Source organism: Phyllostomus discolor, chromosome 8 (assembly GCF_004126475.2).
Source record: "Phyllostomus discolor isolate MPI-MPIP mPhyDis1 chromosome 8, mPhyDis1.pri.v3, whole genome shotgun sequence".
Classification (NCBI taxonomy): domain Eukaryota; kingdom Metazoa; phylum Chordata; class Mammalia; order Chiroptera; family Phyllostomidae; genus Phyllostomus; species Phyllostomus discolor.
Window position 1 is genome coordinate 3506498 of NC_040910.2, and position 21171 is coordinate 3527668.

Genomic DNA, 21171 nt, shown 5'->3' on the forward strand with positions numbered 1-21171 from the left:
ACTAGGGAAAGAGCTTAAGTGTCAGCACATGCTCAGTGTACATGTAATGCGCCTACCTTGACTTTGTGGAATAATCGTCCTATTTAAATACACGAAAACTATCAGCTCAACGTTTGTTACGGTGCAGCTACTATGTAATAATATCTCCTACAAAGGTAGTAAATGCATTTCTTATTTTAGAGGTTAAATAAGTCACACATATAATTTTATTAAGTGGAACAGCTTATTACCTTTTATGTGACTCATCAATGGAGAAAAATTATTCCAAAAAGGCCTATTTTATAGAATGTCAGGAACTCGTGATATCTTCGGTAGTATCTGCTGAAGGAAGAGAGAGAAAGATGTTAATCATCATCACTACAGCACCTCCACGTACTAAAATGGGTTCGGTTAGGGGGTTAAATCTGCAGAAAAGACACAGAGGGACCCCGAAAGTGGCCGCTTTACGGGATCTAGAGGATATCACACTTACGGAGAGAGAGGCTCGTGGCCCTAACACGAAAAATGCTTAGTTCACTCTTTAGTATGATTCTACGATCATCTCCAGATTATACTGTGACTTTCACACACTCGCTGATTAAAAAAGAAGAACTACGGAAGACATGAATATCTTGTCTTTTTGCCCGTTTCCTTGTGCACTGCATGTTAGTACAAAGTGTGCGAGTCATCCACAGTCTCTCGCGAATGTTATCAGTCCGAGGATTTCACCTGTAGCTCAGACGGCCTTTGACGCTGGCATGACCCCGGTCCCCACCAGCATGAAGCAGACCCGGGGCTCGGAGGGTTGCTCCGGAGAGACGTCCTCTAGGGCTACACGGCACGTTCGTGCAGGTGGGAGGGTGTGGCCCCTTCCTCTGAGGAGACGCAGCCTTGCACCAGGGAGGGTACTGGGGAGCAGGGGACGGCCCGCATCCTGCCCCCGACTCGCCTCTGCAGCGGCCCCGGTTCAGTGAGCAGCCTGGGCCCTGCGGCCCTGGTCACACCCGGGGGTCGGCAAGCCTGGCAGCAACCCACCTGCTTGGCTCGTGGTTTTGAAAAGCTAATTGTATGGATCCTTCGGATTCACGTTAAACATCCTAAAGTGATAAATTAGGGGCGCTTGTTTTCATTTTGGAAGTTTATTTACTTTGCGATAAGACATATAATAACAGTAATAATAATTATTATTTTTGTCCTCACCAGAGGACATGGTCATTGATTTTAGAGAGAGGGGAAGGGAAAGAGAGGGAGAAACATCGACACATGGCCTTTCGCCTGTGCCCCGACTGGGGACCCACTCCCAACCCAGACTGTGGGTGATGTCCAACTACCTGAGCCACAGGGGCCAGGGCAATTTTTGAAAAAAAAAAAAAAAAACAAAACTGCTCCCATTATTCAATTTAAAGGACAGTTTAAGAATGCATCTAATGGTGAAAATTCACTTCAAACACTTTTGGTTTGTCGCTTTAGCCCCACGGAAGAACGGAGATGGCCGGTCTCTTCCACCCACGTGTCCCCCCTTCTCCAAGCGGCTGCAACACACAGTGTCCACTCTTTGTCTTCTCCTTTAGGGTTAGGAAGTTTTGGGTTTTGGATACACATACACACAAATATAAGATTTCCACTTAACCACAAAAACAAAAGACTTTTCCCAGGTTTTCTGGTAAAGATAGGTGTGCGGGTGTACTGGCTTAACACCTTTGGAAATCCGTTGGCTCGTGATGAGGAAAGCAGAGGAGGAGGGTGGGAGTAAGAAAAACAGCCACAGTTTGTCCACAGGAGACTCGGATGAGATGCAAGGATTCAGTCTGAGACGGATGAGGGAGGCCTGAGAATGGGCGTGGGTGGAGAGCCACCCGGGGAGCGGGGCCACCCAGGAGGCCAGCTGGCCAGGGAAACATCCCCGTGGGAGGTACAGGGAGAGCTCAGACCTCATTACGAAGCTGGGGGACGGTGTCAGAAAGTATTCGAATCCCAGGGTTCACACTTGAATCTCCCCTCGCAGGTCCTTCATTTAGTCCAGAGTTAACCCAAGTTCGCCCAGGGTTCTGTAAGCTCCTCGGTTATCTCAGGGTCTCCACTCTTGGGAGCTCAGGACTAAGCTCAGTGGTTGGAGCATCATCCTGTAACCAAAGGGTTGCTGGTTTGATCCCTGGCCAGGGCAAAGACCTGGGTTGTGGGTCCACTCCCCCGTCCAGGAGCACACTGGAGATAAGCACTAGTCAATGCTTACCTCTTGCATTGATGTTTCTGTCTCTCCCTTCCTCTCTCTCTCAAAACAATGAGATCATGACTTGGAGTGAAGATAAAAAAAAGTGATAACATACTTTCCCCCTTTCGTGGGATCTGCAAAGATTCCCCTCTAGTTATCCTTTGTGGCAGCAGGGGACAGCACACGGGACGGGGACGCGAAGTAGGGCAGCTAGTGCGCGCTCTCGCCTGCCAGTACTTCGTCAAGTAATTCCCGTCTGTTCTGAACTTGAACAAGAACATCACCACTTAGTGATTCCAGGACGAGTTCTGTCACCAGGGAAGTGATGTCCCTTCTCTGCCCTCCTTTGCCCGGCCATACCTACTTTAGGACCTCCTGAGAGAAGTCTAATGCTCACATTCCACAGCTCTTAATTTTTGACGTGATATTTTTTATTCATGCTGTTATTTTTACTGTTTGTCGATCTTTTCATAATTCCTTTTCATAATGCCATCTTTCCTAGGGGCACTGTGCCAGTCTCCTCACCCACCCCCACGTCACCCACCCTCCTTCACTGTCTCTTACCTGGCCATCCTCAGCCAGCACGGGATGGCGTTGGAGCTGGCCTTGACGACCTATTTTTTACTGTGACATCAAGTGTTAATGGCAGTTTGAGGGTATTCATACATTTTTCTTTAAAGACTTATGACACTAAGCTGATTTTTTTAATGCAGGTAGGTCTGTTCTCCGGATGCGTCTTCATCACCTTGTTGGGGAGCAGAGAACCTCATCACAGAGATTGTCCCCACACCCAAAGAGCACTGGAATCCCGGCTCTTCCCCGTGGGGAAAACAATAAATTCCTTTTGTGTAGGAGCCGGCTCTTCCACAGGGACGAGGGAGTATCAGGCTGCGATGCTTGTGTAACGTTTCTGAAAACACCGAAGAACGGTGACTCCAGCAGGGTCTTCACCAGCACAGGCTGCGGGTGTCTCCTCGCTGCTCCCGCCGGACAGAAGGGTCTCCGTCTCTCCCTCTTGCCCCACAGCCTCCACTGGGTTGTGCGGATGCCCCCGACACGGAGAAAGACAATTTTCTCTATTTCGGGCAATGGAGGGGCAGAATGATTCTTTAAGCATCTTTGCTGTAGAATCCTTTTCTCTTCGGTCCCCAGCAAAGGGACGGGAACTTCATTAATTATAATATGGAGTTATAGAACCGTGTAAACGAGTTGTATATGATCCAGCAAGTCCACTTCTGAGGATACTCCTAAAAGAATGAAAAGCAGGGAACCACCTGGACACAGTTGTCCCTCACAGGATTATTCACAGCAGCCGGAAGGTGGGAGCGGCCACGTGCCCGCGGACCCAGAGGAAAGGACGAACAGAGTGTGGCCTATGCATGCAAACTGAGTACCGCTCAGCCTGGAGAGAGAAGGGAACTCTGACCCCTGCTAAAACCAGGGCACACCTCGAGGACACTGTGCTACGTAAAATAAGCCAGTACAGGAGGGAAAATACTATGTGAGTTTATTTCTAGGAGGTGCGTGGAGTAGTCCAGCTCAGAGCTACGGGACGGAGACTGGTGATCGCCGGGGGTCGGGGCAAGGAGCCGGTACTCAGTGGGCACAGCTCCAGCTGCGTGGGATGGAGGCCGTTCTGCGGCCGGTGGTGGCCGTGGCCACGTGGATGCCCGGGTGCCTCCTCACTGCACACGTCAGAACGGGGAAGGTGATGAATTTTACGTTGGAAGGATTTTGCCGCTCTTTAAACAATTTCAGATTTCACCTGGAACATGTGAAACTGATTATAGATTGCCTACTATGTGCCAGATGTTGAACTGGGCACTTCACATACATTATTCCTGATAAATATTATTGTTCTCTTTGGACAAGTGAGGAAACAGAAGTTCCTAGGGGTTAAACTAATTTCACGAGGTCATGCAATGACGCGGCTGAGGTGAAACCTGAGCCCAGGTCCCTGTAGCCCCTCTGTGGCCCCGCATTCCCGCTGCCTGGGCTGGCCGCCATACAGGAGTGCGCTCGTACCCGCGTGCATGCACACACACACATGCACACGGGCACACACTTCTGTATGTTCACCCTGATATATAATGCACATTATTCCTGGCCTTAAATGAATGGTGTGAATTACTATTAATTGCCACAATACAAATGCTGAGGCTAGCCACTTCATCAATATAGCCAAGTTCATCCACATAATCCCCTTAGGTAAGTGGCTTGGGCCAGTTCTCATCACCAGACAGTCTCAGGGCCCGGGCTGCCCCCACGCCGCTGCCGGCTTCCTGGGGGCCCCGGGAAGCCGAGACTCAGGCAGAGGCTCGGGCTGCAGGCTTTGCAGTGACCCAGTGACTCAGAGACGGCCGTTTAAGGTCGAGGTTCCAAAGAAGCTGAGGACCGAGTCTGTCATCTGACACTTTTTTCTCCCACAATTTTTGGAAAAAGAAGACATTGCTTAAAATGTATCTCATGGAAATGCTCGATTTTTCAAAGGTTGGGCTTTTTTGTTTTTTTTTTTTCCTTTGGTCTCTGAGTGAACTTCATACATGTCCCCCGTGTCCCCGTGTCTTTCGGGCACAGACAGGAATCCGGTCCCTGGTGCACCGAGGGGCCGCGGCCCCACATCCGTCTGTCTCTCCTGCGTTGCGGGCACGGCAGCAGGGGAACGGGCCGCCTCCCGGTTGTGATTACAGGCATGGTAGCTCCAGCCCCGAGGGTAGCCCGCACCCCCTCGGGTTTATCACTGGGCGAGGAAATCACCGGACACCTCCAGCTGCCGTGAATCAACCGCGCAGTCAGGCCGAGCCGGGCGAGCAGGCTGCGGTGCGCTCCGCCCGGCGCGCGGTGCAAACCCGAGAAGGCGGAGACCAATGCTTCCCAGCCCCGGAGCCCTCCACGCTGCCCTTCCGCGGCCCTTGACATGCGTGTTCGAATTGACTGAGTCCCGCACCCCCTCGCCCGAGCCATCTATGTCCCGGGAAGACGGACAGTTTCATGTGTCGCTGCGGAGTTGTTCTGTGTGGCCGCTCTGCCGGCGGCGACGGTGTTTCAGAAGCGTTTACCCCCAGACGGAAGGGACGGGGGAGGGGAGGCGAGGGGAGACAGGGAGGCGAGGTCGCGGCGCTTGTTTATGGGGTGCAAGGCGTGCTGTCGGGGCCCGACGCCCCCTCCCCCGCCCTGGCCTTGGTTCCTTCTCTGCGCCGGCGGTTTCTGAGAAAAAGCCTTGAATAAGATTTCCCGCCGGAGGAGCACATCTGTCCCGCCGTGCCAAGGCCTGGCGCACCCCCTTCCTGCCGGCTGTGCACGTGGCCTTCTCTCAGGGGCCTGGAGTGCCGGCGGGGCCCAGTGGCCAGGGCTGGGCACAGGTAGGGTCAGGCTGAGCCCCCGCCCCCGGGGCCGCTGTCCCAGGCCTGGCTTGGGGAGCAGGGGAGGGGCCTCTCAGCGGGGCACTGGCTGTGCGGCCCTGGGAGTTCACACACGAGGGGGTGGTGGTGATGAGAAAAACAAAACCCAGCAGAACAGGGCAGCACACAGCGTCCGGTCTGTCCGCTGCAGCGACGACCCCTGTCCAGGCATCCGAGCGCTTGGCCCCGCCGGAGACCTTTGCCGAGTCTGATCCTCACCCGCCCCATTTCTGGAACTGGATGAACGTGCCTCTCGGAGCATGCAAGAATATTTCTGACACCGGAGGCCAAAGACTAAAATGCAGAGTTAAAATAAATAAATGCTCAGGGAAGGGAAGGACACGGCGAGGTGGAGGGTTCCGTCAGGTAGGACCTCCGTGCTCGCTCGCTGACGGCCCGCCCCCTGGCGTCCCCTCCGGGGCCCCCGGGCAGGGGCTCTTCCCGCTGTTGCTGTCGCTGCTTTGGTGTCAGGGCAGTGGCGGGCGGGTCCATTGCTTTGTGGAGACAAATCCAAATACAACGAGTGACAGGATTAAATCGGCCAGTTTGCGTGTCTAACAAGAGACGAGGGTTTCCCACTCTTTCCTCTGCGTCAGCCTTTGGTTACGTAGGGTACCTGCTTCTACTGAATAGTCGTAACGATTACCCGATAGTACAAGAAGGTTTTAAAATAGTAGCTTTGGAATACACTTGCTACTTGAGGATGAGACATCGCCGGGGAAGGGTGCTGGGTGAGAGAGAGGTAGGCTTACACACTCACCTTTTTTTCTTTTTAAAAGAAAAAAGTGTTACTCCTCTAGCTTAGGTGAAATGTAAGGACCAGGGTCTCGGCCACGAGGGACTTTTGGGGCAGGTCCCCTCGGCTGCTGGTGTCACAAGGAGGACTCCCCAGGTGGGTGCTGAGGCGGGGTTGTGGTCAGCCTGACCTCCTGAGCCTTTGGGTGACGGTCTCCCATTTCCCCCGCAGTTCTCAGGGTTTGCATGGCTGACTGTCCCCAGTCAGCGGCTGCCTCAATGACATACCGTGCTCCTGGGAGGCAGGGCACCAGCAGCCACCAGGGGAGCAAGGTGGGTGCTTCCTTTAGCTGGACAGCGCGTCCCTGCTTGAGGAAGCTGCCCTGGCCTTCACTGGCTTTTCTGCCCCCTCCGGCTCTGGGGCTGTCCGTTGGGGCTTGGGGCCCAGAGCCCTGACTCAGCACAGCCTGGCCGGGACGGGCGTGGCCCCCGAGTTGCTCCTGCAACAACCGAGCTCTGAGGAGACGCTGTGCACACACCACCTGCTGACACACATCTTCCCAGCAGGAGGACCCGGTAGGTCAAACAACGACTGCAGGGAAGCTTTTCTCTTGACAATGGACTTGAAAAGTCATTTAATTTCTCTTTTTAGAGGGCATGAGCACAGACGCACACAAACTTTGCAGTCACTGGAAAAGTCACCTGTATCGAGTTCTGGCTGGCGTAGCTCCGTGGATTGAGCCTGGGCTTCGAACCAAAGCATTACAGGTTCAATTTCCAGTCAGGGCACATGCCTGGGTTGCAGGCCACGGCCCCCAGTAACCACACATTGATGTTTCTCTCTCTCTCTCTCTCTCTCTCCATCCCTTTCCTCTCTAAAAATAAACAAATAAAATCTAAAAAAAAAGTCACCTGTATTGTTAACGCATCGGAATGTGGAAGACCGTGTGACCGTTTGTTCTGAACCCAAAATTGGGGTATGCTGTGCACAACATTCAGACTGTGGTTCACACCCTCGAACAGACTGTTTAAAACCAAGGATATTCCAGAAGATTGGGACAGGCGGTCGCCACAGTAATAGCTGAAATAAGTAATATTTTGGTCGCTTTCAGCCCTGCCTTGTCTGTGTAAATCTGTTCCCCGGCAAAGTCCAATAAAAACGAACCAGGAAAAACATGCCTGAGAACACTCTCAGGACTCCCAGGAGAGTGTAGGTTGAGAACTCGTGATGAAACTGGTGGTCGTAACCCGCCACCTCCTTCCTCGGGCCAGGAACCGCCGTCCCGCGGGGCCCTCTGGTGCAGGAGCTGAGCCTGAGGGTGGCTGGCCGGGGGTGGAGAGCCTGTAACTGGAGGCTCAGAAGCGTTCTTCATGAGCTGCGTCTTCTCAACAAGCACAGCTTTCCAACTGGAAACAACCCCTCCCTGTGGCTCCTTTTATTCAAATAAAGTTCGGTGTTTAAGATTCTTTAAAAACACACAAGTTCTTGTATACGTTAAACCATGGGTTTTTGGTGTGCGGCCTTGTTGTGAGTGTTCTGTCAGACTCAAAGTCATTAAAAAGGTTTGGGGCGGTAGTGGCTGCGTGCTCCCAGAGAAAGTCTGTTTCACAGGAGCGTGTGGGAAGCAGCCGAAAAACCGAATTGAATTGTATTCCCAAGTATAAATGATCATAGCGCACATACTTATCTCTTATGTTCTTTCTAACATGTAATATTTGTTAAAAGGGTCCATCTTTTGCCTTGTTTCTGTTTTCCTGCGAGAATCTGTTAGATACAGGAAGGGAATGGCTATTTTTTGTCGAAGAAAATTTACCCTGATTTTTCTTTTCTTTCTTCCTTCCTTCCTTCCCCCCTCCCTCCCTCTTTCCCTCCTTCCTCCCTCCCTCCTTCCCTCCCTCCCTCCCTCTCTCTCTTTCTTTCGCATTTGTACTCAGTTGCCTTTTCTACTGCGGGCACAGGGGAAGAGATGCGGGGTGTCCCCTGGGGTCTAACTGGTGTCACCTCCAGGAGTGGATGCTCATCAGTCACATGATGCCAGAAATGTGTAGGATTCTGAGTGGAAGGGGTGCCCATGTATTATTTAATAAATGTGTTGTGGGGTGTGTTTGTGACATGCGGGGTCCAGGGCAGGGCCCTACTGTGGTCTAAGGTACCAGATATAGAGATTGTGGAATTGTTATTTCTGTTTTTAAAAATATATTTTATTGATTATGCTATTACAATGGTCCCATTTCCCTTCCTTTATCCCCCTCTGCCCTGCACACCCCCTCTCACCTGCATTCCCCCCTTTAGTTCATGTCCATGGGTCATACATGTAAGTTCTTCGATGTCTCCATTTCCTATACTGTTCTTAACCTCCCCCTGTCTGTTTTGTACCTACAGTTTATGCTTCTTATTCCCTGTACCTTTTTCCTCATTCTCCCTCCTCCCCCTCCCCACTGGTAACCCTCCATGTGATCTCCATTTCTGTGATTCTGTTCCTGTTCTAGTTGTTTGCTTAGTTTATTTTTGTTTTTTTTTAAGGCTCTGTTGTTAATAACTGTGAGTTTGTTGTCATTTTTTTCATCTTCTTTCATATTTTTTTGATCTTCTTTTTTTTAGATAAGTCCCTTTAACATTTCATGTAATAAGGGCTTGGTGATGATGAACTCCTTTAACTTAACTTATCTGGGAAGCACTTTATCTGCTCTTCCATTCTAAATGATGACTTTGCTGGATAGAGTAATCTTGGACGTAGGCCCTTGACTTTCATGACTTCAAATACTTTTTTCCAGCCCCTTCTTGCCTGCAAAGTTTCTTTGGAGGAATCAGCTGACAGTCTTTATGGGAACTCCTTTGTAGGTAACTGTCTCCTTTTCTCTTGCTGCTTTTAAGATACTTTCCTTATCTTTAATCTTGGGTAAAGTAATTACAATGTGCCTTGGTGTGTTCCTCCTTGGGTCTGACTTCTTTGGGACTCTCTGAGCTTCCTGGACTTCCCGGAAGTCTATTTCCGTTACCAGATTGGGGAATTTCTCCTTCATTATTTTTTCAAATAAGGTTTCAGTTTCTTGTTCTTCCTCTTCTCCTTCTGGCACCCTTATGATTTGGATGTTGCAATGTTTAAAGATGTCTGGAGGTTCCTAAGCCTCTCCTTGTTTTTTTGAATTCTTGTTTCTTCATTCTGTTCTAATTGAATGTTTCTTTCTTCCTTCTCCAAACCATTGATTTAAGTCCCAATTTCCTTCCTATCACTGTTGGCTCCCTGTGCATTTTCCTTTATTTCACTTTGGGTAGGCTTCATTTGTTCCTTCATTTTGCAATGAGCTTAATCAGTTCTGTGAGCATCCTGATGACCAGTGTTTTGAACTCTGCATGTGGTAGGTTGGCTATCTCTCTGTTGCTTAGTTGTATCTTTTCTGGAGCTTTGATCTGTTTTTCCATTTGGGCCATTTTTTTTTTTCTCTAGGAGAACTTGTTACGTATGAGGGGTGGAGCCTTAGGTGTTCACCAGGGTGGGGCAACCCACAGGGCTGTGTTGTGATGCTGTCTGTGGGGGAGGGGCCTGGGAGAGAACAATGCTGCTTGCTCAGCTCTCAGCTGGTTTTCAGTCACTTCCCCCACGTCCCCCAAGCAAATTGGGCCCTTCTGGTGCCGATTCCTGGGTGGGTGGGCTTGTGTACATTCTAGGACCCTGTGGGTCTCTCCAATGAACTCTCCTGTGAGGCTGGGACTTCCTCCTGCTGCCACCTCAACCCCCACAGGTGTTTTCAATCTGCGGTTTGAGGCTTTATTTCCTCGCGCTGGAACCCTGGATTGCGAGGTCTGTCTCGTTCCCCAGTTGTTCTTCCCGGTTTATCCGCACATGAATGTGGGACCACCTTGTCCGCCAGCCACTGCCGCCTTACCCGGTCCACATCCTCCAGCTGCCAACTGACCAAGGGTTCTCTCCACCTGGTTGTCTGTCTCTGCCCCTCCTACCATTCTGGATGGATGTGTCTTCTTTAACTCCTTGGTTGTCAGACTTCCATACAGTTCAATTTTCTGCTAGTTCTCGTTGTTTTTTTACTTTTAAATTCGTTGTTGTCCTCCTGTTGATTGTGTGAGGAGGCACAGTGTGTCTATCAACACTTCCATCTCAGCTGGAACTGATTTTCTTTAGATTCAGTGAGTTCAGAGAACTAATTGTCGAGGCCAATGACCCCACCCGGAGGCCCTAAGGGGGAAGTCTTTTCGTCACCGGGCAGTAGGCTGGTCTTCCCTCGGTGGTACTGCAGTGTCTAAACCAAAGAAAGAGGATCGCTCTACAAAGCTGCTGAGAAAATATTTACATCTGAAGGATAATGAATTCTTCTTAGTTCGTACTTGAGACCGAGCCACGTTCAGGCCGCAAGAGGAGCGAAGTGGTTTGGGGGGACTTCCGGTGCAGACCCCCATTATCAGACAGAGCCGGCGTGGCACCGCCCATCACCACGCTGCAGGGGACAGATAACTCTCCAGCATTCCAGCAAACAGATGCTGCTGGGGAATGAGACGATTATTTTGTCATCTTAAACCCTCGAGTCCCCACACTTCAAAATCGTGGGTGGGTTGGCCACCCAGGTCGCATCTCATTATTTTATTCCAATGGTGCCTCAGGGGACTCCCTCTCTCAGTTTGCATTTTAAGGAGAGCCTAGATGCTCCCTTTCTATCCCGTGTGTCTTTTCCTGCGGCCTTTTCTTCTCCCCCTGTCGTTACGGTAAGCAGAGGAGTAGCTCCCTCCCAAGTGGGGCTGAAGCCGCGAAGGCCCCACCTCATTGTCAGAAGAAAGGAGTCCTCTGAAACCCTCTTTGATTTGGGGTTTGGGGTTAAATCCTGAACTTCTGTGTCTGACCATACACAGCACCAAAATATTTATCAATAACCTGGAATCATTTCTCCACTCTAAACCACACTATTCAAGAATGAAAACTTGAGAGTTTAATGACAGAGCAGTTTAATATACACATATATAACTTATATGTAATTACATACGCTGGTAGATATCATTATACGTAAATATACATAAACACCATACATAAATACATAGTTTAATTTATACACACACAAACACATGCTTTCCCTTGGTGTGCAAATGTGCAACAGGAGGAACAGAGTGAAATAGACTTTCCTTGTGCTTAAAAGTTACCATGCTGGATTTAGTATAATTCAACAAATATTTATAGAACAACTGCATACTAGATTCAAGCAACAGAGAGAAAGTAAGATGCATTGTTTCTGTCCTGAAGGTCCTCAGGGGAAGCAGACGGAGAAGTTTATTGCATGGCAAGGTAAACACCAGCCCGGCCCCGACAGCAGCACCCCAGGCTGCTGATGCATGGCAGGTGTACGGACTGCTTAAAATTGTCCAGAGGACTCAAAACTATGCAGAGAATTGTTAAGAGAAAACTTGCCAAACAAGTTTGCATTTTCTTTTTATTTATTTATTTATTTTTAGAGAGGGAAGGGAGGGAAATAGAGAGAGAGAGAAACATCAGTGTGCGGTTGCAGGGGGTCATGGCTTGCAACCCAGGCATGTGCCTTTCCTTCCCTTTCCTTGTTTTGCAAGCAGCACAAGGTTTAAAGAATAAACAACACTTCCCTTACTCCAACCCCGATTTTTGTTTGTTTGTTGACTTTGGTGAATTTTATGGAACTTAGTCCCATCTGTGTTGGAGAGTGTCAGAAATTTTGTGAATCATTTAATAAATTATTACCTTGGTGCTTGACTTGGACATAATAATCACTACGTAAATTAATGCCTTCCAAACTGCTGAGTTTTGGTTGAGCCTAGATCACAGCAATGTGAATTATGACGTGCTTTATCATATCTTTTAGTTATCAAAACCATAGTGGAGTAGTGTGCAGGAAATCTGGTCCATTTTCCTGATAAGCCAGCTTGGCTGTATCACGCCTAATCAGTTGTCCAGATGTGGAGTCTGCTGTGTTCTCTGTGGGACACGGTTTTACTCGTAGGGTTGCGTCAAAAAAAAATCTACTCAATTAAGTTAGATTTGTATTCACAGGTGTATACACACGTGCACACTAATGTTAAACGTAAAGCCAGACTATACACTTTATTGTCAACATTGCATATGACTTTCTCTAAAATTCACGTGCCAGGTTTTGAAGAACAGCACAAAACCTCTATGGGAGTTTTTCCACAGCATTCTTGAAATGGATCCCTTATTTAGAAAAACCTCATTTTGTTTTCTGCTCACAGTCCCAATAAGAACGTTCTTTGGGGCATTTAAAGGTGCTGCCTTCTCTATGAAGAGGAGGTGGGGGAGGGGGGCTCAGCGGCTGCGTCCTGCAGCCGGGGGCTGTCAGCGTCCTTTTCTGCCTCCCTCCCTGCGGAAGGCCATGCTGCAGGCACAGCCCACCACATGCACGCATGCCGGCGTCCATTCCTCCCACCGCGATGGAGACAAGGACCAGAGCGAAGGTAGAAATCCCTGCAGCACGGATCCAAGCCCCAGGGAAGTTGCCGTCCTGGCTGAACTTGGAATCTGTAATATGAATGAGGACGAAGGGGTGAGGGGAGTCTCCAAGGCACTGGGGCTACTACCTGAGTGGGGTGACTGTGGGGACAGGGGCCGGGAAGCTGTTCAAGGGCAGGATTGGTCCCGAGAGCCCTGGTAGCTGAGCTAAGGGTGGAGGTCGCCACAGACCTTTCGAAAAGGCTGCACCCCTCTCGGTCGTGAGCCGCCCGGGACACTCCGTGAGCCGGGGGAAGCCTGCTCCCAGGTCCCACAGTCGCCTCAACCAAGCTTCTGCACCGAGACGCAGCACCGAGCTGTTCGGAAGATTCCAGAGGGCGGCAGGCGAAGGCACGTTTCCAGGCCTTTGGAAATGATCATTTCAGGCAGAACGTTTAGCAAATGACTTGTTCCTGGGGTTGTGTTTACCTTTAAGGGACTTCAGGGGTGGTAACTTAAACAGTGAGAATGTGAAGACCATCCTGAAATGTAGTTTCAGGTGAGTATTATGTTCCTTTTAATTTCCTGTTCAAGGACCGGTGCCCTAGAAATGCAGCTGTTCCGTTTCAGAGACACGGTCGGACACGGCGAGCAAGCGAGCTGCTCCATGTTCCCCGCGCCTTGCGCCTGCTTTGTCGTCGTTGTCCACAGCCACCGTCGTCGTCCGTGCTCATCAGAAGTAATGAGCGGAGTTGACAATGGGACCAGCACTGCACTGTGTCCCTCATTAGAACATGAGGGCGGCTGCTGGGCAGAGAGGAGCTGGTGCAAGTTCAGTGTCAAACGTCTCCCGGATTCTATGTAGATGCTCACTATTACATAATCATTTTTGTGGCTGGGACGAAGGTAGGGTTACTGGGTAAACAGCAGTGAAAATTACATTAAATGCTGGTGAGGTACTTTATGCATTTAGCAGCATTTTAGACAGTTAGCAGAGACCCGCTCTTGGGTGTGCTAAATAGTCCTTAAGAGTTCCGGCACCATTAGAGTATAATCTGCAACCTACTGTGTTTTGCTGTGAATAATGGGCACTTCTGTGCCCAGATTTTTGAGGGGAAAAAGAAGGATGTGATTTATACATGGGCAGTACTAATTCTGTATCTATATAAATGTTTTTAATTCTTTTACTTATGCTTATGCATTAAAAGTGTAACTCTAGAACGCAATAATGATATCCATATGCAAAATAATACCCTGGAATCCAATAATTGGTTTTGTTTCTACATAGAAATAAATAAAAAATTGAATTAAAAATTAAAAAAGATTTTTTTCCCCTGAAAGTTTGGGCCAAAATCAGGGGTGTGCATTATACACAGCATAATAAGGGATATGACTAAATTTCACCAGTACGTCAAAACATCCAGATGGGTTATTTTAATAAATTCACTGTTGTAATGCCTATCCAGCATAGCTTGGACGCGTAGATAATTTACTAAGATGTAATGACTAATTTTCAGTCACCTCCAATTCAAGCCTTTTGGTGTCTATTTTTCCTGTTTCTCCCAAAAGCCCAAAATCGAGGAAACTGCGGAAGATTGCTACCCAGCCAGGCATTAAAATTCATGCTGGAAAAACAACCGCGCAGATGAACAGGCTAAAGAACTCAGCATTCAAAGATGGGCCCCGGAGGTGGCTCTTTGTGGCATGATCCGCACCATCATGACCATTCAGAACCAGTGGGCACCGTCTCCCGGGGACGCACTGTCTGCAGGGCGACAGGCACTGTTTTTTCTCCCAGCTCTTTCTCCGCCCCTCCTGCGCTTCTGACAAAGCGCATTTCTTATATTCTCTTTAAGAAGACAAGCTGCTAATTGACGGGCGAGGTAGCTGGCCCCGGAGAGAGCCCTGTTATTGAATTCCTACGGTGGGAGCGAAAACAAAAACACGGATGGATCCCCTTGCTATGCCTACAATTAACAGAGTAAACACCCTAATAGGCGTAGAAGACACAAACAGGTGTTCTAATTGCATGTCTGTGAGAAACTCCTGTTTACTAGCGAGCTCCACCCCGGCTTGGCCCGGGGACCTCAGGAAGTTTCCCTCCCAGTGGGGATTCTGGTGATTTATTGCTTTCGGTCTGAGCTGTATTTCAGGAACGGGCAGGATTTTGAAGAGGTTAAATGCATCCTCCCGGAGGTCAGCGTGCCTTCATGCTAGGAGGGGTGCCTGCTCGGCCTTAGCGGCGGTGAGGATGGTCTCCGGGGCTCGTTCCCGTGGGCGTGGGAAGGACCTGGGACGGCTCGAATGGCAGGGGAATGCCTAAGAGAGAGTGTAAATCAAAGCATCCGCAGAGATGTTCTGGCTAAGCGGAACACAGTGAGAGGGGGGCATGAATAAGAACCAACTCTTACAAAGTCCTGGGCGAAACGCTGATTGGGCTTGATCAGAACGGTCCAGGTCTATTGTAGATTATATCTGAGACGCTCAGAACGAGATGTTGTGAAAGGCCCACAAACCCCACAGCCTTTTCAATGCTTAAGAAATGCTTCCTTTTCCACTCCCCTTCTGTCTTGCATCTGCAAACATAGTCCGATGTCATCACTGGGCTGGTGTTTACCAGGAAGAGTCTAGAAGCTCTTGACGGGGACTTTGCACGCTTGCCCTTTTGCTCCTTGGTCACACTCGTGGATGGCGATCGCCTGACATGTTCTCACTGGCACCGACGACGATGATACCTAGCCAGAGCTTACTTCATGCCGGGTGCCGTGTGAACGCTTCAAACGAATTATCTCATTAGAAAGAATGTCATGACATCAGATGAATGCATGTGGAATTGACAGACTGTTGTTTTGTAATAAATGCAAACAATATTTTATCTTCTTCTTAGCTTCCCTTTTAAGTCGTGTTCAGTGATTGGTTATTTGCCAGAAGATCTCGCTACATTGTTTCTTCTTTAAACTGGAAAACGGTAAAGTAGCAGTGGAGAACGGTGTGGGAGAACAAGAACGCTGCCTGAGTATTTTACCGCTGAAGACCGCTACCAAGCCACGCATGGCTGTCGGGGGCTGGTCCAAGCGGAAGATTTAGGAAGCAGAAAAGAATTTAAATGTTACCTTAACCTATTTATACTGATGAGATGCGAACATGGTAATGTTTCAAACACACTGGGCTAAATAAAATGTATCATTGAAATGAATGTCACCTGCTTCTTTCTACATTTGCCAATGTGGCTACTAGATCGTTTATCACAGCCAGAACTGCTTGCCTGCTGGACACTGTCCACGTTCTCACATCTCGGAATGGGACTGAATTCGGCCACCCTGATTTCTGCCTGGTACTCGCTTTTTGTCTGGTCCTAGCCACTGCACCAGCCACTGGCAGTAGCACCACCTCGTCTTCCCGCCGGGTCTGCGGTGCGCCTGGGCAGCGGGAGCAAACGGTCTCCAGCACCTGAGTCCTGCCCGGGGGGCTGTGGGGACACCGCCCGTCTGGGGACTGTGTGGAGGGGGAGGGGGCAGAAGGAGAAGTGCAAGGAGTTCAAAAGAGAAAGGAGAGGCAGTGTGGGGAGGAGGAGAGGCTGGCAAATACGTGCCCTCAGTTCCACGGCCCCTCACAACCATTCAGTGCGCGACGACCCGTGTTGCCTCTGCAGAGACGCTGGTTTGTGCTGGCGCTTCCCGTGACGCTCTGGCCAGCGCGGGGATGCCACGCCGGCACGGACCCTCCCTCCTCCTCCCACTCACATCCATCCCTCCCTTCCTTCTCCTTGCTGCCCTGGGGTTATATCCCCCCAAGAGAACACTGGCACGTGAGTTTACCGCAGGCTCTGGTTCTGGGGAACTGGATTTTGATGCCATTTTTTTACCTTACTATATTTGTTATGATCTCGATGTTTCCGTATCCTTCACAGCACCTGGCGTGGCACCAGGTACCCCCTGGGTGCTGAGTACACACTCACATTTCTGCCGGAAGATCGCCTAGTTTAAAACCAGTAGGAAGTGACGTGTGTCTCTAAACGCCTCATGTCTATCTCAAAACGGAAGCTTGCCTTTTATCATCTGTCTTTATAAAAGGTGTACGTATTTGTACTCAAGCATTTTTTACCAGTCAGTCCCCATCAGAGAGAGAGCATTTGAAAGCTATCTTTGACCTGTTTTTCGTAATGAGAGAAGAAATATTTGCAGTTGAAAAGCAGAACTATCCACTTTGAGAACCTCCGTCCTTAACTCTTGGCTGCTACTAAATTTTTCACACCACCCCCCTGGGCTACGGACATGTTGAACTAGAATTAATCGGATACAAGGCATTTGTGAATCTACACGAGTATCTTCTACAGAGGTTTTGTTTCATTGTGTTTCATTTTGTTTGTTTTTTTCCCGATTGCTCCACCCCTGCCCGTCTCTCTGTGTGCCCATGCGGATTGCTCAGCCTGTGCTTCTGCCCATCCTCCGGACGGGACTCGTGCTAGTCCTCAAAACAAATGCATACATAAGTAAAGACACAATCTGTTTCGGTATCCAGATGTTTTTGTTTAAATCTCTTTAATCCTGGTTTTCATCTACGTTTTCAAGGACGCAACGGATGCTCAGAGCTTGCTCAAAGCCACAGAGCGCAGGGCGGCACCAGAAGCTTAAACTCTGAGAGCTGCCCTTCCCTCAGGCCGGTGAGAGCCCTTCTAGGCTCTTGGTGGCTCTTTCGGGAGCAGTAAAACTTCTGCCGGGTGGCTCTGGCCACCTACCTCTTCTCCCTGCACAGAGTAGTTCCAATTGCCTCAGCAGGGTTAAGATGCTCTGAGAGCCTTAGATTTAAAAAAAAAAAAAAAAAGGACCATTCAACACACAAGGAAGAAACAGGACGTGAGTTATCTGCTGTCCTCACGGTGGATGTCCGGGGGCTGTCCCCTGTGAGAACGGTGATGATGATACACAGTCAAAACAGAGGACCCTGGGTTATACGGGTCACGTGGGCACAGCTGATACACTGAAATTGCACGTTACACAGTGGATAGAAATAATGCCACGCCCCAGCTCACTGAGCCTTGGAATAGAAACCCATTTTCACGTAACCTCACACCCAGGCCACATCAGTGGTGATTACAATGTATTCGTGTCAGCTGAGGGGTTTTCTGCTATTTCACTCTCCTCGCAAACCTAACTGACCGGACGGCACACTCCAGGGCGCGGTGACCGGAACCTAGGGGAACGTTCTTAGTGTGGACAGCTTAAATGCCACAGGAGTCAGTGTTTTCAGTTCGGTGCCCTGGGAAGAGTCGCTGAAGACGATATGGAACGGAAGCAAAGCCATCTCGGAGCTTCATCTAGGAAAAGGCTGTGGTGTTGTGTCTGTGCTGAGCAGGAGTGAGAAGACGGTTTTGGAGGCCACTGAACGGGCTGTGCAACGTGAACTGGAAGCACGGGGCAGATGCAGGAAACGGAGGGCACATGAGTCCCTGATTTGATCCCTCTCCCCACCCTCCAAACGGGGATCCAGAGCCTCTGCCAGCGCCCACCTGTCCCCCTCCTCCCATACCAGGGGAGAGGGTGAGGCCAGGCCCACAGCAGGCGGTGGGCCCCTGCTCCTAGGCGAGTGCTGCGTGCAGCCCCTCGGTGCACTTCTCCTCCGCGTGCTCTCAGCGGCAGGCAGCTGCTCTGGGCAAGGGTAAGTGTGCTATTCTTTTTTAAATGAAAGAATAAAATGAAAGAATTCACTGTAAATTCTAGATCTTAGAATTCTAAATTGGAGGCCTAAAACGAACACTCTCAGATGCCAAAACAAAAACAACCCCACAAAAAAGCGAAAAGCCCTTTAGTCACAGTGATGTACGTCCGTGCGTGGTGAGGTCGAGTTATGTGCATCGCTGGGTCGTGGGCGTTGCTTCTCCGGAGTGGTGGGTGTGCGGGTGTGCGAGCTGCACCCCTGCTCTTTTCCGTCTGCTGAAATCCGGTCTGCTGCTATTTTCCATCCCGTCTCTCAGTGAAAAGTGCACCAATGACACTTAGGTCATGACCATTATTAAATAAGCTTATTATGACCTTTTATCATCTTTAGTAACTCTCAGTTGCAATAAATAAATCTCTAATGCAATGAGCTTTTATCCCTGCTGTCTAAACCTTGATTTATTTGGTAGATGCTGGCAACGTCAACATGTAACTAATGGGTCACAAGACGATTTTGACACCTTCAGGGGCTAATGACTAAAACGGCCTTTATTGAATTCTCCAAGATCGAGCTCCAAGCACATTGCAACCCAGTTACGACACACACAGAAACCAATGTTAAGTCTTCACTGTAATGGACCAGCAAATAGTGACCTCCTGGCTGGTCCTAGGACATCTGAATCAAATTAATACTTATCCAGATTAATTCTGATCACATTTGCCTAAAGGCTGCCTTCTTCTTGTGAAATTTAATTGTTTAACTGAATTTTTCCAGCCCAAAGAAGATAATTTTATTATGTGGGCCACTAATCAATGCTTTAAGAAAACTACTGGGTGGAGACTGACTTTCTGAAAAAAAATTGGCTTATTTGATAGTTCCTATATAGCTGAAGAGAGACTGATAAACCATGGGCATCTATATTAGCACGTAAGACCTTGCTAAGATAACTAATTGTTAATAATGCCTTCGCGTGCTTCAGGCACACACCAAGAGGTGAAAGAGCCTCAAAATGAAAATATGGAATCAGTGACCTCAATTCAATCAACACGAAGTGACTCTTACCACTCAGAAATGGGCTGCGCCTCCCACTCACCAAGGGTTCCTGAAACAGGAAACCTGGCTCCCCCTGTATCGCCACACATGTGTGGATCCAAGAAAACATGAACTGAGTTTTCACCCCAGGAGAGTCAGCGTTGTCCTTCTGCCCATCCCCACCCGCCCCCACCCACCTCCAGATGAGGCGAACCGCGGGCGGACCCCGCACGCGGTGGCTGTGCGTGCACGGAAACACGCTCGGAGCGGCCGGTGTCCGACTCTGAGCTCGCCTTGTACCCAAACCACACTCCCGTGAACCCGTGAGGCCGACAACAGCCTCTCTGGTTTATTATTCCTTTGAAAACATAACAATCCACTGTTTATTTTTTTAATATTTGAAATATGAAACAAAAGTCCAATGTTGTTTTTAAACGGCTTTTACTTCTCTGGCAGCTTGCATGGCACACGATCCCTCCAGCGCGCAAAGGGATTTCTTCCGTCTGTGCGTTACACGCGCAACTCGTGTCACAGATAGACTCTGTCCCTGCACACAGAGCCCTCGCCCACGTGCTGGTGTAACTAAATATTTACGTTGCCTTCAGACCGTAAACAGGGAATTTACGAATTCTCCGTGGGAAGAGACGGCACATCTCTTTCGAGCCTGACTAGCCGGCGTTGCTGGCAAATTCCCAGGACGTGCTCCTCAGGTCACGGGGCGGGGTGAGGGGAAGGCGAGGGTGCTCAAGGTCGCCAGTCGCCCTTGAACGTAGCAGAAAGGGCACAACTGTCATCCAACTGCTCACACCTGGGGGAGGGACGGCCTTTCGTGCGATGCTCACCATGCGTTTACTGCTCTGTTTGGGAGCCTTTGTTTCTGCCCTAGAAGTCAGGATAGAACGGGACGGATAAAGTTCATAAGAAATGTCAAGGACTGACTTCCGGCCGAGATGGGGGTGTAGGCAGACATGCTGTGCCTCCTCCAACCAAAAAAGGACAATAACAAATTTAAAAACAAAAACAACCAGAACTGCCAGAAAATTGAACTGTATGGAAATCCGACAACCAAGGACTTAAAGAAGAAACACTCGTCCAGACCGGTAGGAGGGGTGGAGGCGGGCAGTCGGAATGGAGAGGAGGCAGCAAGGTGGCGGCTGATGGAGCTCGCGGTCCCACATTCACCTGCGGACAAAGAGTGAGGAACGAGAAGGGGGTGAGATAGACCACGCAGCCCAGGGTTCCAGCTTGGGGAAATAAAGCCCCAAACCTCTGATTGAAAACACCTGTGGGGATTGAGGCGGCAGTGGGAGACACTCCCAGACTCACAGGAGAGTCCGTTGGAGAGACCCACAGGGTCCTAGAATGTACACCCACCCACCCACCTGGGAATCAGCACCTGAAGGGCCGGATTTGCTTGGGGGAAGTGGGGGAAGTGACTGAAAACCAGCTGAGAGCTGAGCAAGCAGCATTGTCTTCTCCCAGACCCCTCCCCCACAGACAGCATCACAACACAGCCCTGTGGGTTGCCCCACCCTGGTGAGCACCTAAGGCCCTGCCCCTTACTATGTAACAGGTGCATGGAGACCAAAAAAAATGGCCCAAATGAAAGAACAGATCAAAGCTCCAGAAAAAATACAACTAAGTGATGAACAGATAGCCAACCTATCAGATGCAAAGTTCAAAACAGTGGTCATCAGGATACTCACAGAATTGGTTGAGTATGGTCGCAAAATAG